General features: G+C 41.3%; 1 protein-coding gene across 4 annotated transcripts in view; it reads right to left on the minus strand.

The window, feature by feature from the left end:
* Nucleotides 1–14,116, minus strand: part of SCAF11 (SR-related CTD associated factor 11) — a 77,456-nt gene extending 63,340 nt beyond the window's left edge. The window contains exon 1 of one of the 4 annotated variants that reach the window (XM_063672671.1): nt 13,901–14,116. The gene's annotated coding sequence lies outside the window, so the exon portion shown is untranslated. Of the gene's footprint in view, nt 1–12,367; nt 12,850–13,900 lie in introns of those variants that run through there. The other 3 variants (XM_063672669.1, XM_063672670.1, XM_054445016.2) reach the window with 3 other exon arrangements.
* Between the last annotated feature and the right edge of the window lie 1,385 nt (nt 14,117–15,501).

The raw sequence follows: 15,501 nt of genomic DNA on the forward strand, positions 1-15,501 counted from the left end.
AAGAAATATTGTCAAAGAGTATATATAGTTGGTTTTTGGAAGAGACAACTCAGACCAAAATAATGCTGTTAGAGATTGAGTGATATTCGGATTATCGCCTAAATGTAATCTTATTATAAATGCTACAAACTGCCAACTACCTCTTCAAGTGAAATTTCTAACTGGTCAGTCTTCTGCTATGTTCGCCATGACTAACACAGGATATGATTTGTTCGACACTATAAAAGTATATCAGTAAGACATGTTAATGAGAAAGGAAACAGGGATGAAGAGTCAAAAACGATGAATGAACTCATCCCTAAAACAAACTATTCTAAATGATGTGATAATGTAGAGAACAGTCTTACAAATCCATGCCAAAGAAATAACCCTGATATTAATCCAAGTCCCTTAAAGTTGTATCAAAATAATCTCTAAACAAATAGCCCCTTAGAGCTCTGAGATTCCTGTCTCCCAAAAAGATCCAAAGACCCAAACACCATTCTCCCATTTTCTGAGGAATAAATATAATCTGTCATCCTTGAATAAATACGCTTTTGTTTTTTATCTCATTTCCCCCAGTTATTCTAGTTACAGATTAACTCTAGGCTGTTCACGGGGCTATTCAGTCTGAAAATTTGGAGTATTCTCCCTAGTCCACTGGTTTTCAAATTTCTTAAGTTTTAGAAATATTTGATTCAAATTTTATTTTCAGACATATTTTAGAATATGGTTTTGGCTAACACAAAGTAGGCCCCATTATAACCTATCTCAAAAAATCTGGGCAGAATACTAAAGGAATTCATCCAAGTACTATACTCTGAAAAGTAAATTAAAGCGGGTGGAATGTGGAGGGGAGTAAAAATCTGGAGAAGTGAACTGCATTGAGTCTTCCTGTTTTATTTTTCATCTTTTCTCTCATAGCTTTGTCCTAAGGGTGGCTACACGGTGGCAGTGGCACAGGTGGCTAAAAGTCTGAGAGAAGTCCCATTTTTCTGGGCGTTTCTAGCCAAAGGAACCAGGAAAAGGGGACACTGCAGGGTGGAGAAAAAATTCTGGAGAGAGTCTGATCAAGGGGATTCCTTAATTCTCTGCATGAATCTACCCAAGTCCTAGCTGAGCTATGCAAGCATTCAGTTAGCACAGGACAGACCCAGGGCAATACAGCAAAGACTTTGAAAACTAAACTAAAGGTGAACTATCACCCCCAAAAGGTAAGACAAAGTTTGCAGTCTGAGGCCAGGCATGGTGGCCTATGCCTGTAATCCTAGCACTTTGGGAGGTAAGGTGGCAAGACTGAGCTCAGGAGTTCAAGACCAGCCTGGGCAACATAGTGAGACTTCATTGCTAACAGCAACAACAAAAAATTAGCCAGGTATGGTAGTGCACACAGGCAGTCCCAGCTACTTGGGAGGCTGAGGCAGTAGGATTGCTTGAGCTATGGTCGTGCCGCTGCACTCCAGCCTATGCAACAGAGTGAGACCCTGTCTCAAAAACAAAACAACAACAAAAACCTCACCAAAATGTACGGACTGAATCTAATGGGCTGTTTGCTAAAACAAAGCAGAAACAAAACATCTCTAGAAGACTATTTACAGGACCTAGAATCTATATAACACAATATTGTCCAGGATACAGTTCCAACTTACTTGACATACAAAGCACCAGAAAATGTGACCAATTCTCAGGAACAGAAAATCAATAATTGCCAACCCCAACATAACTCAGATACTGGAATTATTGAGGACTTTGGCTATTATAACTATTCTCCATGGAGAAAAAAATAAACACTTTCAAAAAAATGAAAAGACAGAATTCTCAGCAGTGAAATAGTATAAAAAATTAAAATTTTAGAGGTAAGAAATATGTCTAAGAAAAGGGTACAACAACAGAATAGAAATGCAAAGGAATGAGTCAGTGAACACGAAGCCAAATCAACAGAAATGATCTAATCTGAAGAACAGAGAAATAAAACAAAGAAGAAAAAAATAAAGAGTCTCAGGGTCCTGTGGACAACATCAAAAGTTTTATTTGTCACTTGAGTACCAGAAAGAGGAAGAAATTGGTACAGAAAAAAATACTTGAAGAAATAATGTTCATAAGCCTCCCAAACTTGAAGAAGGGCACAAATTTAGAAATTCACCAAGCTCAGAGAACACCAAATAAGATAAAGGCAATAGAAAAACATGCTTATAAATCATAATCAAAGACCAGGCACAGTGGCTCAAGCCTGTAATACTAGCACTTTGGGGGGGCCGAGGCAGGTGGGTTGCCTGAGGTCAGGAGTTCAAGACCAGCCTGGCCAACATGGTGAAACCCCGTCTCTACTAAAAATACAAAAATTATCTGGGCATGTTGGCAGGCACCTATAATCCCAGCTATTCAGGAGGCTGAGGCAGGAGAATCACTTGAACCTGTGGGGGCAGAGGTTGCAGTGAGCTGAGATCGTGCCACCGCACTCCAGCCTGGGCAAAAAGAGCGAAACTCTGTCTCAAAAATCAATCAATCAATCAATCAATCATAATCAACTGCAGCAAAGCAAACATGAAGAAAAAAATCTTTTTTTACATTTATTTTTATGTCAATAGTTTGATGAGTTCTTTAGTGGCGATTTCTAGGATTCTTGTGCAGTTGTTACCTGAGCAGCGTTACACTGTACCCAGTATGTAGTTTTTTATCTCTCACTCCCTGCCAACTTTCACCGAATCCCCAAAGTCCACTTATTTATTTTTGAGACAGTTTTGCCCTGTCGCCCAGGCTGGAGTGCCGTGGTGCAATCTCAGCTCGCTGCAACCTCCACCTCCCAGGCTCAAACAATTCTCACGCCTCAGCCTCTGGAGTAGCTGGGATTACAGGCGCGCACCACCACATCTGGCTAATTTTCGTATTTTTAGTAGAGATGGGTTTCACCATGTTGGCCAGGCTGGTCTCAAACCCCTGGCCTCAAGTGATCCACCCATCTCGGCCTCCCAAAGTGCTGGTATTACAGGCATGAGCCACAGCACCCACCCCAAAGCCCATTATATCATTCTTATGCCTTTGCATCTTCATAGCTTAGCTCTCACTTATAAGTGAGAACATACAATATCTGGTTTTCCATTCCTGAGATACTTCACCTAGAATAATGGCCTCCAGCTCCATCTAAGTCGCTGCAAAAGACATAATGCCTCAGTAGTATTCCATGGTGTATATATACTACATTCTCTTTATGCACTTGTTGGTTGATGGGCACTTAAGGTTGGTTCCATATCTTTGCAATTGCGAATTGTGCTACTATAAACATGTGTGTGCATGTGTCTTTTTCATACAATGACTTCTTTTCCTTTGGGTACTCAGTAGTGGGACTGCTGGATCAAACGGTATATCCCAGTATGTCCAAAATATTATCATTTCAACATGCAATAAATTTAAAAATTATTAAAGATGCAATCGATTTAATAATTGTTTAATGAGCTATTTTACATTCTTTTTGTAAAATCCAGTGTGTATTTTATACTTATAGTACATCTTAATTCAAATTAACCACATTTCAAGTGCTCAAGAGTCACATATTTAGTTACTGGCTACTCAACTGGACCATGAAGCCCTAATGCAATCACTAAAAAATAATACAAAGACATAAGAGTTAAAAAACCAAGGGATACATTGAAAATAAAATATCAAAATATATTCATATAATCCAAAAAAGACAAACACTTTGGGAAGCTGAGGCAGGAGGATTGCTTGAGGCTGAGTTCAAGACCAGTCTGGGTAACACAGTGAGACACCTAGGTACTCTGGAGGCTGAGGCAGGAGGATTACTTGAGCCCAGGAGGTTAAGGTTGCAGGGAACTATGGCCATCCACAGCATTCCAGCCAGGGGACAGAGTGAGACCTTGTCTCTCCCCACACCTCCCAAAAAAGGAAGAAAATAGAGGAACAAACATTAATAATTATATTAAATGTAAATAATGTAAATAATCATGCACATCAATTAAAAGAGATTATCAAACTGGATTTTAAAGAAAGACTGAATTACATGCCTGTCTACAAGAAACTCCCTTTAAAAATAAAGATAGGTTAAATGTATAGAACAAGATATGCCAAATAATGCAAACAATTTTAATAAACGATGGTTGGAATGGCTATATTAATATGAACTATATTTTAAACCTTTTTAAAGAGTCTAAGTGGATTTGTTTACCCTCCAATTCAGTTTTAATTATATCTAGTTCTGTGGTAGTTTTGAAACAATGAAGCTATTTCGTTTCATGCATCTCCCTCATATTATTCAAGCTGATGCCTTAAGTAACTGGACATGCACAACAGTTCCTAAAGAAATATGACCTATTACATTAAAACTGTCCTATCTGAAGGGTTTTCTATGATGAAGTTTTCAGGTGAATGATAGCTTATAAATTTTTTGAGTCATTAATATTTATTCCCCATTATAACAGTTTACAGAAACATTCTTCTTGACAAGCCATCTAGGCATACAAAATAGTGCTATAAGTATATTTACATTAAAAAATCACCTATTGGGGCCGGGTACGGCGGCTCATGACTGTAATCCCAGCAATTCAGGAGGCTGAGGCGGGCAGATCACTTGAGGTCAGGAGTTCGAGATCAGCCTGACCAACATGGCGAAACCCTGTTTCCACTAAAAATACAAAAATTAGCCAGGTGTAGTGGTACACGCCTGTAATCCCAGCTACTCAGGAGGCTGAGGCAGGAGAATTGCTTGAACTTGGGAAGCAAAGGTTACAGTGAACCGAGATTGTGCCACTGCACTCCAGCCTGGGTGACAGAATGAGACTGTATCTCAAAACAAAACAAACAAAACCTATCATTTGTAGACTGTTTCATTGATCCCAGAGAATTTTTAAAACAGTGTTGCTTTGGCCGCTCTCATTCATGTTCGTATTTCTGTTTTGGTTTACTTTAAGCTGCTAAATAACTACTGTGGTCAGGGTACTGAGCCTGGTATTGGAATATAAAGACGGATTAAGATACTGTATCCCTTCCCGGTACAAAGAGTAGATTTGGAGACATAGGATACAGAAGATGAACAAGATAGCATATGCCAAGTGCCAAATGTGAGAAATAGGCAAAGAGTTCCTAAGACATTTTTTAAATGTGCCAGTGGGGGACTAACTAACGACTGAGGCAAGTAAAGAAAAATAATGATAATAAAGTGCAAAAAGTTAATGTTCTTAAGTCCAAATTAGGACTTACATTGTGTTTCCTTAGGTGGACTTCAAGTCTACCTCTCTCCCATTTATTTGTTTTGAAAGTGGTTTATAAGATGTTTAAATTGGGGATTTTGAGCTTAATGTAGTAGGAGAAAGGTGGAGGTGGTGGGGAGATGGAAAGTACGAGAAACTAGTTAGGAGAAAATGGAAAGAAGACTAGATATCAATAAAGAAGGCCTGATAAGGACTAAGCTCCCCTAGGGCACAGACCTAATAGACACATAGATATCAACAAACCTGGAGTTCAGAACTATGGGTAGAGTGAATGCCTACAATATACTAGGTAATGAACTACACATTCTGGCATGCCTTTCCACATTTAATCCTCAAAATACCAGAACACGATACATTTAAAAAATTAAAACACCGTCAATACTGAACAACAGAACACGGCATTAAAAAGGCTTAAAAATCACCCACTAAACAGAGCTAACTTAAAGAGTATGAACAGAGACAGAGTTAGCTGCTATTACCACTGGACTTAGATAAATGTTATTAAAAAATCAGGTGAGGAAATTGAGATACTGATTAGATCACCTATAAAAGGTGACAATCAGTCATCTAGGACAACCAGAGTTCAAAATCAGGTCTGACTGACACACACACACACGACTGAACTAATTTTTACCTTACTGGCAAAATTACAATAAAAAGACAATCCTAAAAGTACATCTGAGAAGTCTAGGGTAAAAGAAAGGATAAAAAAAGGAAGAAGTTTAGTCTTATCCCTAATAGAGATGTGAGAGTCTCAAGAGGGTTTAAATTTACTCAAGAGGGTTTAAATTTAAAGATTGAGAACACTTTTAATTTTCACTAAAAGTGTTGATATAATAATCTTTTACAAAAAGGAATAAGTATAAACTTTAAAAGAACATGTCTGTATGCTGCTATTCTGGCTGGAGGCATTGGAGCCCAAGTTAGTGAGCAAAATGCCCATGTTATGAATAGTGAGGGAACCCAGATTAAGGTTCTTTTTACCTTAATAAAAAGAAAAAGGGATTACTTCTTTTTAGACTCCCTCAACTTGGAACAGTTCCCCAGTCTTAACTTTCATGACCTTGTTTGTACTTCTTAAAGCTTATAGATTGGTTTTGTTGCAAAATGTCTTCCAATTTGGGTTTGCCTGATACTTCTTTTTTTTTTTCAGATGTAGTTTTCTTTCTGTAGGATGCCAGATATTTCCTTATGGTTAGATTCAGGTTGTACACTATTTGACAGTAATTATGATGTGTTTTTCTCATTGTGTCCTGTCAAATGGCATACAGTTTGTTTATCTCATTACTGATGATGTGCACTTTGATAACTTGATTGAGGTAATATCGTCCAAGTGTCTTCACTGTAGTTACTTTGTCCCATTGGTAATTAACATGCATTTTTGTGGAAAAGTATTTTGAGACTGTAAAAATAGCCCATTCCTTATTAAACTTCCTATTTATTTATTCCAAGATTATCTCAGCTTTGGCTAGTGAAAGCCCTTCAAGATAGTTTCTGTTTTCTTTTGACTTGCTCTTTGCACTTCCTTTTTTTTTTTTGAGGTGGAGTCTCACTTTGTCACCCAGGCTGCAGTGCAGTGTGGTGATCTTGGCCTACTGCAAACTCCGCCTCCCAGGTTCAAGCGATTCTTGTGCCTCAGCCTCCCATGTAGCTGGGATTACAGGCATGGGCCACTACACCTGGCTAAATTTTGTATTTTTAGTAGAGACGGGATTTTGCCATGTTGGCCAGGCTGGCCTTGAACTCCTGACCTCAAGTGATCCGCCTGCCTTGGCCTCCCAAAGTGCTGGGGTTACAGGTGTGAGCCACCACACCCAGCCACTTCCTTACTTTTGGACATAAGAAAATGAAGCTCACCTTGTACTTTCCCTGCAGCCATTCCTCCAAAGAGTGGTTGCTTTTAGTGGAGAAAGGTATTTAGAAAACGAGATTTGGATGCTCTAATTATTTCAATGTCTATGTGTAGAAAACCATGAATTGGTACCAATTTCTCCAATTTCAGTCCACAAGATTTGTTCTCATTTTCTCCATTACCAAATTTATAACTCCCTTCTCACCAGGAGAACTCTGACTCATTATCATTACTTACTAAATTCGATCAACCCCCTGCATGTGGCCAGTTTCCCATTGCCTTTGCTGTTCCCTACCTTCTTTGCATAACTTTTTTCTCTACTTAGGTTCTGACATCCTGTCCTGGGATGCACCCCTTACCCTATACTTCTTAGATACCCCATACTGAAGATTTTACCATTCTGTTTGAGCTCTAGTACCTTAATCTGATCTAGAGGTTCCTCTAGATCAGTGAAACAACTAAAGGCCAAAAGTCAGATGGACCCAGGTATAGATACTTAGCAACTTCTCTGACACTTAACAAGTCATTTAACTTCTCCAGAGCCCCAGACTCATTTCTGTAAAATGGACTAATACAGTCAACATTGCAAGGCTACCAAAAAGATCAAATGAAAATGTATGTAAAATGTCTACAACAGAGTGGCTGACACATAGTAAATATCTGATAAACATTAGCTGTCTTCTGTAATATGGGTGATAATTTCTTAAACTTTGATCTCAATACTTTTAGATCTAGTTAAGCAATTAGAGAAGCATCAATCTGAAAATAAGAACCTTACTGTCCTGCTTGTTCAAAAGGCCAATGAGCTTCACACTGTTACACTCAACAAAATTTTTTTTAGTTCTTACCTTATTAAGCTCTTATCAACACTTGACCCAACTCTCTCTTCTTGACTTCTCTCTCCTTGTAACATTCTCTTTCTTTGGTTTCTGTAACACCCCACTCACCCTCTGCTTCTCTGATCTTCATGGTATTCTCTGGGAGCTCACGTTCTTCCAGCAAAGTTTTTTAAATGTTAGAGGTCATTGTGGTTCCATCCTAGGCTTTTTTTCCCCCAAGTTATATTCCCTCACCTAGGCAATTTCATCCATACCTATAGTTCCAATTACCTGTATGGGCAACTCCAGTTTTCCATTTACGGCCCATACTTCTCTGAATTTTTGAACCATATATCTAATTGCTTACAGGAATTTCTACCTGAAAGCTCCAAAGGTACTTTAAGCCTGATATGTTAAAACCAAAAGAGCTCTGGTCCTTATCTGGCACAACCCAGGAATGTAATCCAGAAGTCATCGTTCAAATTTCTTTCTCCCCCACTTTCAATCTATTAACTGAGGCCTGCTGGTCTCAAATCCCATCCACTGAGCCCATCTCCACAACTATCATCCTAATTCAAGCTATCCTCATCTCTCCCAGACTACTAAAAAAGCCTGCTAACTAATTCTCCCAGATCGCTTGCTGCCTCTCTCCTCCCTTTCAATACATATCACCACAATCCTAGTTTTGCCTGCTGGAACTATAAGAAATTAATACGGCTTCTAAATGACAACATTTTTAACAATAAGACAGTTATACTGCTTGACACAGTTTGGCTGTGTCCCCACCCAAATCTCATCTTGAATTGTATTCCCATAATTCCCACGTGTTGTGGGAGCAACCTGTTGGGAGATAATTTGAATCATGGGGGCAGTTTCCCCCATACTGTTCTCATGGTAGTGAACACGTCTCACAAGATCTGATGGTTTTAACAGATGTTTCCGCTTTTGCATCTTCCTCATTTTCTCTTGCCACCACTATGTAAGAAGTGCCCTTCTCCTCCCACCACGATTCTGAGGCCTCCCTAGCCATGTGGAACTGTAGGTCCAATTAAACCTCTTTTTCTTCCCAGTCTCAGGTATATCAGCAGTGTGAAAACAGGCTAATGCACTGCTCTACTCTTAGCTGAGGCATTCTTAGCTCCTTCTATATTAAGACAAATGATAGTTTCAAGGTCACATACTGTTATACTCCTCTAAAAACACAGACCCCTTAGGTTGGGTGTGGTGGTTCATTCCCGTAATCCCAGCACTTTGGGAGGCCAAGGCGGGGTGATTACTTAGCCCAGGAATTTGAGACCAGCCTGGGCACCAAAGTGAGAGCTGTGATCACACCACTGCGCTCCAGCCTGGGAGACAGAGCGAGAGGCTATCTGAAAGCAAAAAAACAAACAACAACAAAAAACAAGAACCCCTGAAATGAACATGGCCCACATGCATGGATACAAGTAACTTGGCAGTTTATGCCACAGACTGAGACTTGCTTAGTCTAAAGTTTCAAACCACAATCACTATTTGTAACGTTTACAGCTGCAAGCATGTTAATTCATTAACTTACATTGAAGGCATTGTTCAGGTGTTTAGGCACAAAACAGTGACAAATACTGACAAATGCTGATCTCACAGAAGATAAATTAGAGTGAAGAAAATAAACAATAAACCTAAGTTAAATTACACAATATGTTGCAAAATGATAAATGCTATGGAGAAAAATCTGGCATAAAAACAGATACGAAATATCAGGGGGAAGGCTGTTGTTTTATACACAGTAGTTAGAGAAGACCACAACAGTCTAGGTGAAAGGAGACTGGAGAAAGAGTGAGGAGATGAAGTCAGAGAGGAAGAAGAGACTTAAATCATAGAGCCTTGTAGACCATAGGAGTATGGAATTTACTATGACTGAGAAGGGAAGCCATTTGAGAAAAGAAGTTATATGACCTGACATTTTATCAGGATCACTCTGGCTATGGAGTGTTAAAGACTGTAGATCAGCAAAGGTCACAGTGACTCTTTAGGAAGATATTTTTGAAAGCAAAATAGTGGTTGTGTTTTTACGTTTTGTATTGAATTTTTATGTGTCTATGTACTAGGAATTCATACATTAAGTTCATAGACACAACTTAAAAAAAATACAATGCAAAGATGAGTTTTGGGAATAGCAAGAAAATGATATTGGATATTTTAACTCTGGGCTCTACTCAGCACTACTAACAGTTATTACTTCTCAGAAGCAAGACAAGGTGCAAGGTTATTAACTTATTTTGGGGGACAGACTATAATTAAAAATCTGGATTTTTAAGTTTATTTCACTGGGCAAGGTAAGTCAAGGTACAATTTACATCTTAAAAGACAAAAGCAGGTGACAGCAGGGCTTGCTAAAGGGAAGTTACAATGAAAATTATTCTACAGTTGACTTTCTTTTTATTACTTTTATGCCTGCTACTCTCTTTAATTAAGGTGCTACAACTATCTCTGATATACTTTAAAAGTTCAGTATTAAGTTGATGGGTAGTATAATACTGTATTTTCTGATTACTAAAAGATGTTACTGATGATGAATCAACAGTATCATGTAACTGCACTGATTCATCCTATCTCTGCTGAATAAAAGCACAGGTTTTCAAGAAAACTGTCTAAGCTCTAGTTGGTGCCAAAGGACGATAGAGAGCTAAGTAACTCCTGAAAAGTTTCGATCTTAACACACTAGCCCTATTACCACATGAAGGTATTAACAGAAAAAAATGAAAAATTCTCCGTAAAATTTTCTCCATGACATGTTTTCTGGCAACATATTTAGAAACTTTACATTTTCTTCTACAGTTTCTTCCCCTTTATACTGAAGAACGTCTTTAAAGCGTAAGTGTACTTACAGTAAGCAAACATCCAAATTTTACCCCAGTGAAATCTTAAAATGTACTCAAACTCTCAGGGAAAAAGTTCACTATCTGAATGTGAAAAACCGAATAACTGTTAAAACATCTGCAAGCACCAAAAAATATTATAGCTAAAATGCAGCTACCCTAAGAACTATTTTTAAAAAACTCACATTGCATAAAAAATATAAATTCAGATTATCCGATAGGATAATATAAAACAAAAGAAATCCAAAGACAGTTTCAAGATTTCATTTCTCTTGCTCAGTTAAAACAACAAAAACAAAAGGCCCATAAACTTCTTCTTGCATCTTTTAACCAAAATAGTGACAAGATCAAGCCAACTGCCAAAGAAACAGGAAAGAGAAAGCAATTGTTTAGAAACAGACTTGATTACATGTCAAAATTTTAATACAATTACTAATAAAATACAAAAACCAACAGTTATTTTAAAATGTACTGCCCTAATATTCTGCTGCTGAGGTAGGTAGTGATATGTAGAAATTAATTTTTCTTTTAAAACGAAAAAATAATGCATCTATTAATATGCTTTTCCCAAAATTCGGGGAAAATTCCCAAATCGGAGAAAATGTAACATCAGCATCTACTACACAAAGCATTAAAAACATTTTTCAGCAGTTTTGCTTAAGTATCTTAGGTCAGTGGTAGCATGTTAGCTAAAATGTAATCCAAAATGAATGAACAACAGTCAGCTGGTAGACACTGTATGTAATACAATACGGAAATATATTGGAGGTATTTCAAAATTCAACATTTGAATCCGTGAATGTCTAAATCAAGTACTCTAAATCAGGCGTCTGCTTTTGAAACAATACTTCAAAATACGTGTTGGTGGCAAGACCCCCAGCCATCTGTAAGAAATCTTTTTAATGGTTCAAAATTCCTAGGTCTGAGGAGGAGCGACTGATTAGGCTAAATTTATATCTCCCGGCCCCGTAGTTGTCAGCCCAGGTAGCGAATTTAAAACACTGGGGGGTGGATGAGTAGTTTGAAGTTCAGATCACGGAGTGAAAAAAGCTGATGCTTAGAAGCGTCGGCTCTTCCCCATTCGCGCACTCGAGAGGTCACGGCGTAGTAAAGTTTGGTTTCACTAGCGGGCTTGGACGCTCGCGACCAAAGTCTCCCAAGAAAAGCCGACACCGCGGTCGGGAGCGCCCGGAAGCTCAGCAGGACACGTTTCCACTGCAGGGAGGAGGGTGTCTGCGGCGGTTCTGGCGTGGAGCCCCTTCTTCCCCCGTAGGACCCTGCACCCGGGCGGGAACAGGCTTCGCCGGCTAAGGCGTCGGGAGGCGCGTAGGCCACAAGGAGGAAATGGGACGGAATGCGACAGAGAGGCGGCGGCGGCCCAGCGCCGGGCCGAGCCTCCCTCGCGGGGCAGCGAGAGGGAAAGGGGCCCTCCCGGCCGCAGCCTCCCCCACCTCGAGAGGCAGCTCCAACTTTCCTCCCAGCGCACGACGTCGCACGGGCCGCGCGAGATTCCGAAACTTTGTCAGCCCTCGCGTCGCTCTAGGCCCGCTCCAGCGCTCTGCGCCGGCCGCTAACCCTCGTCTCGCCCAGACAGCTGCCCAAGCCCATCCACCCCGCGGGTCGACCAGTGTTTACCTCAGGCCGAGGTCGAGGCGCTCGGTCCGGCCGCGGCCCCACAGCAGGTTCCCAGGTCCCAGTCACTCCGCCGCCAAGTTCCCCAACATGGACTCCTTCGTCCGCTTTGTGGTGTTACAGGGTCTCTAGGACACTGACTCCGCTGGCTCGGTCCGGAGGCGGTGGCGAAGCAGGGAGCGACCCAGATTGCGCTGCTCCGCGCGGCTTGCGCCACCGCTACTCCCCCATCCCCCGCCTTGTCTAGCCTCCTCCTTCCCCTCCCCTCCCCGCGCGTTTCCCTCCTCCTCCCTTCCCTCGCTCGCTCGGCTCACTGTCGGCGCGCTAAGGTGACGACGGCGGCAGCCGGACTCGCCGCACTCTGCCTACTCGGTCGTTCTGGCCCTGAGTGCATGTTCGCAGTACCCAGTTGGGCCGCAGGGGGGCGCTGGCAAACTGCTGTTTGAGACTGAGAAGCGTGGTGGGTGGAGTCAGGTCACGCGGCCTGTGAGCGGGAGGAACGGCAGCTGCGACGGAGGGGCCTTCTGGGAAACGTCCTTCCAGCCCCGCCCTTCGCCCACGCTGCGGATGGTGCGCATGCGCAGCGCGTGGACTTTGGCCTCTGCGCTCCTTTGGCAGTTTTACAGGCTGCGTCGCGGAGGGCAATGAAAGAGGCTTTAAGGGGACTGGACAGGAAGGATTTTGCGCAGGGTGTGCTCCTCTATCTTCATGGTAATCTGATGTTGAAACGTGTCCGTATGTTTGCGGTGGATTGAGTGTTCACCTGGCTGCGCTGCCCACCTGAAATGCAGCCCGTGGAGTGAAGAGTCGGCAATTTGGAAGCCCACCTTTCCTCCTTTCTGGTGGGCATTTTCTTAGATGCCGGGGGGAGAGCTTTCCCGCCTGACTCCCCGAGCCTAGGGGCTTTCCCATGTCTTAACCCCACATCACAAAATTAAATTTGGACCAGGTGCGCGGTGGCTCACGCCGGTAATCCCAGCACTTTGGGAGGCCGAGGCTGGCGGATCGCTAGAGCTCAGCAGTTCGAGACCAGCCTGAGCGACGTATTAAGATCTCGTTTCTACAAAAAATAAAATTAACCGGCCGTGGTGGCGCGCACCTGCGCTCCCAGCTCCTCGGGAAGCTGAGGTGGGAGAATCGCTTGAACCCGGGAGGCGGAGGTTGCAGTGAGCCGCGATCGTTCCACTGCACTCCAGCCTCAGCGACAGAGCGAGACCCTTTCTCAAACAACAAAAACTTTATCATTATTTATTTAAAAGGCCTCCGCGTTGTGGTTAGTGACGTGTGTGCCTCCACTTTTTCCCCCGGCGTGTTGTTAAATGTTTTATTTTACCTCGGAAGTATTTTGACTTTTTCAAAGTCACTGGTTATTTAACCTTCTAGTTTCTCTTCTCGTCGACTGCAGCAAGCTTCCGGTTGCTCTGCCTGCCCTCAGTGTACCCCATCTACCAGCTGACCTTCCAGTCCTCCCACCCACGCCCTTGTCCTGCTTGCGGCTCCCACAGGACTAAGCTCTGCTCCCCGCGCACGGCTCACCCAGGTCTCAGTCGCTTTCAGTCGCGCGCTCACACCTTTTCCTGTCGCCTGCCCCCGTTCTGTCCGCGCGTGCTGCGCTTTCCAGCCACCCTGACGCCTGCCTGGGAAGAGTTTCCTCCCCACTTTGCCGCGGCCCCGCCGACCGACAGTTTCACTGCCGCCTTACCGCATTCTCGCAGACTACGTTGCCGCGTCCCCTGCTCCCGCCCTGAGGACGTCGCTTTTCTGGCACTTTAATCCTATGCATTCTGTTGAGTCTGCTCACTGTCTCACACTGTGAGGATTGGGACAGTGTCTTATCACTTTCATAACAGCGTCTGGCACTTGCTGAAGGAACACATGAATGGCGGTCTTGTAGCTGTCAAAGTCTTTGGAGTTTTTCAGTGTACTATTTTTGATATGGGGTTTGGGAATTTAGATGGCTTTACTGTATTTGGGATATTTGAGGGAAAAATGAGCTAGAGGCGTTAAAATGCTTTCTTCTGATGGAAGAACGAAATTCTTATGAAGGACCTTTCCCTGTCAAAATCAGAGCAAATAGTAAAGGATATATACTATTTGGATATAAAGAATGATTACAAAGGATGATTGTTAAGAGATAGTGAAAATTAGTGTGGAAAGATATAACCATATCAACATTTATGAGCCATCCAACAGAATAAGGGTGTAGCTTTGTTATGTATACAATCTCTAGGATTCACTCTAGAGAATGTAACTCCTGATATGGACTCCTGGTACAACATGCTTCTCTGTATGTTTTATATTTTAAAAAATCTATGTATGTGTAAAATCTATATTTTTAAAAATCTCAGTTTTGTTTTAGGAGAGTGTTTTTTCTCAAAATTTAATTAAAGCCCAAATGATAAAATCTGCTAAATAGAAAACTATTTTAAATTGATAATAACAGTATGATTTCATCAAAACTAAAAAATACCAAATCTTTTGATGTGTTTATTTCCTAGCAGAAAATTAAGTTTTCACGTTCTTACTGTTGGCCTCCTAGATATCATGTGAGCATGTCTTAAGGAAAAATGCTCTTAATGCCACTGTGGTTTCTACCTTCATGTGCAAATAGACGAGAGTGGTGGCTTGTAATAGGCCATTCTTCCCACAGAAAAGATCATGTGTATTTCTGTATATGCAGCATCCTCCTTATTATGTTTGGACGTAAAGATTTATTATTCTCTCTGATGTTTTCATATTTTTAAAATTTACAATATAATAAAGAGGTACAGAGTTCTAAATCAATAAAAGATGGGCTATAAAATGGAGGAGTAAAGTTGATATACAAACCATCGTTGTCAACATTTTAGATTTGATTTTAATCGTAAAAAGCACAAATGGTATGCATCATAAAACAACCTTAAACTGAATGTCCACTTGGTGTGTTGCACTTTACCAGGCACTTAAAATATCAGTCCTGTCACATAGCAACAGAAACCCACAGTGGCACGTTTAAAAATGGGTAATCAACGTATTGATTTTGATGGAGCTTTTTCAGAAATAACTGCTATTTTAATTTAACTTATAAATAGGATACAGTATAAAATTCAAATTAAGGGAGGAAATCATGGTATAAATATACTGGATTGAAAAACATG

The sequence above is a fragment of the Pongo pygmaeus genome, chromosome 10 (assembly GCF_028885625.2).
Source record: "Pongo pygmaeus isolate AG05252 chromosome 10, NHGRI_mPonPyg2-v2.0_pri, whole genome shotgun sequence".
NCBI classification, from domain to species: Eukaryota; Metazoa; Chordata; class Mammalia; order Primates; family Hominidae; genus Pongo; species Pongo pygmaeus.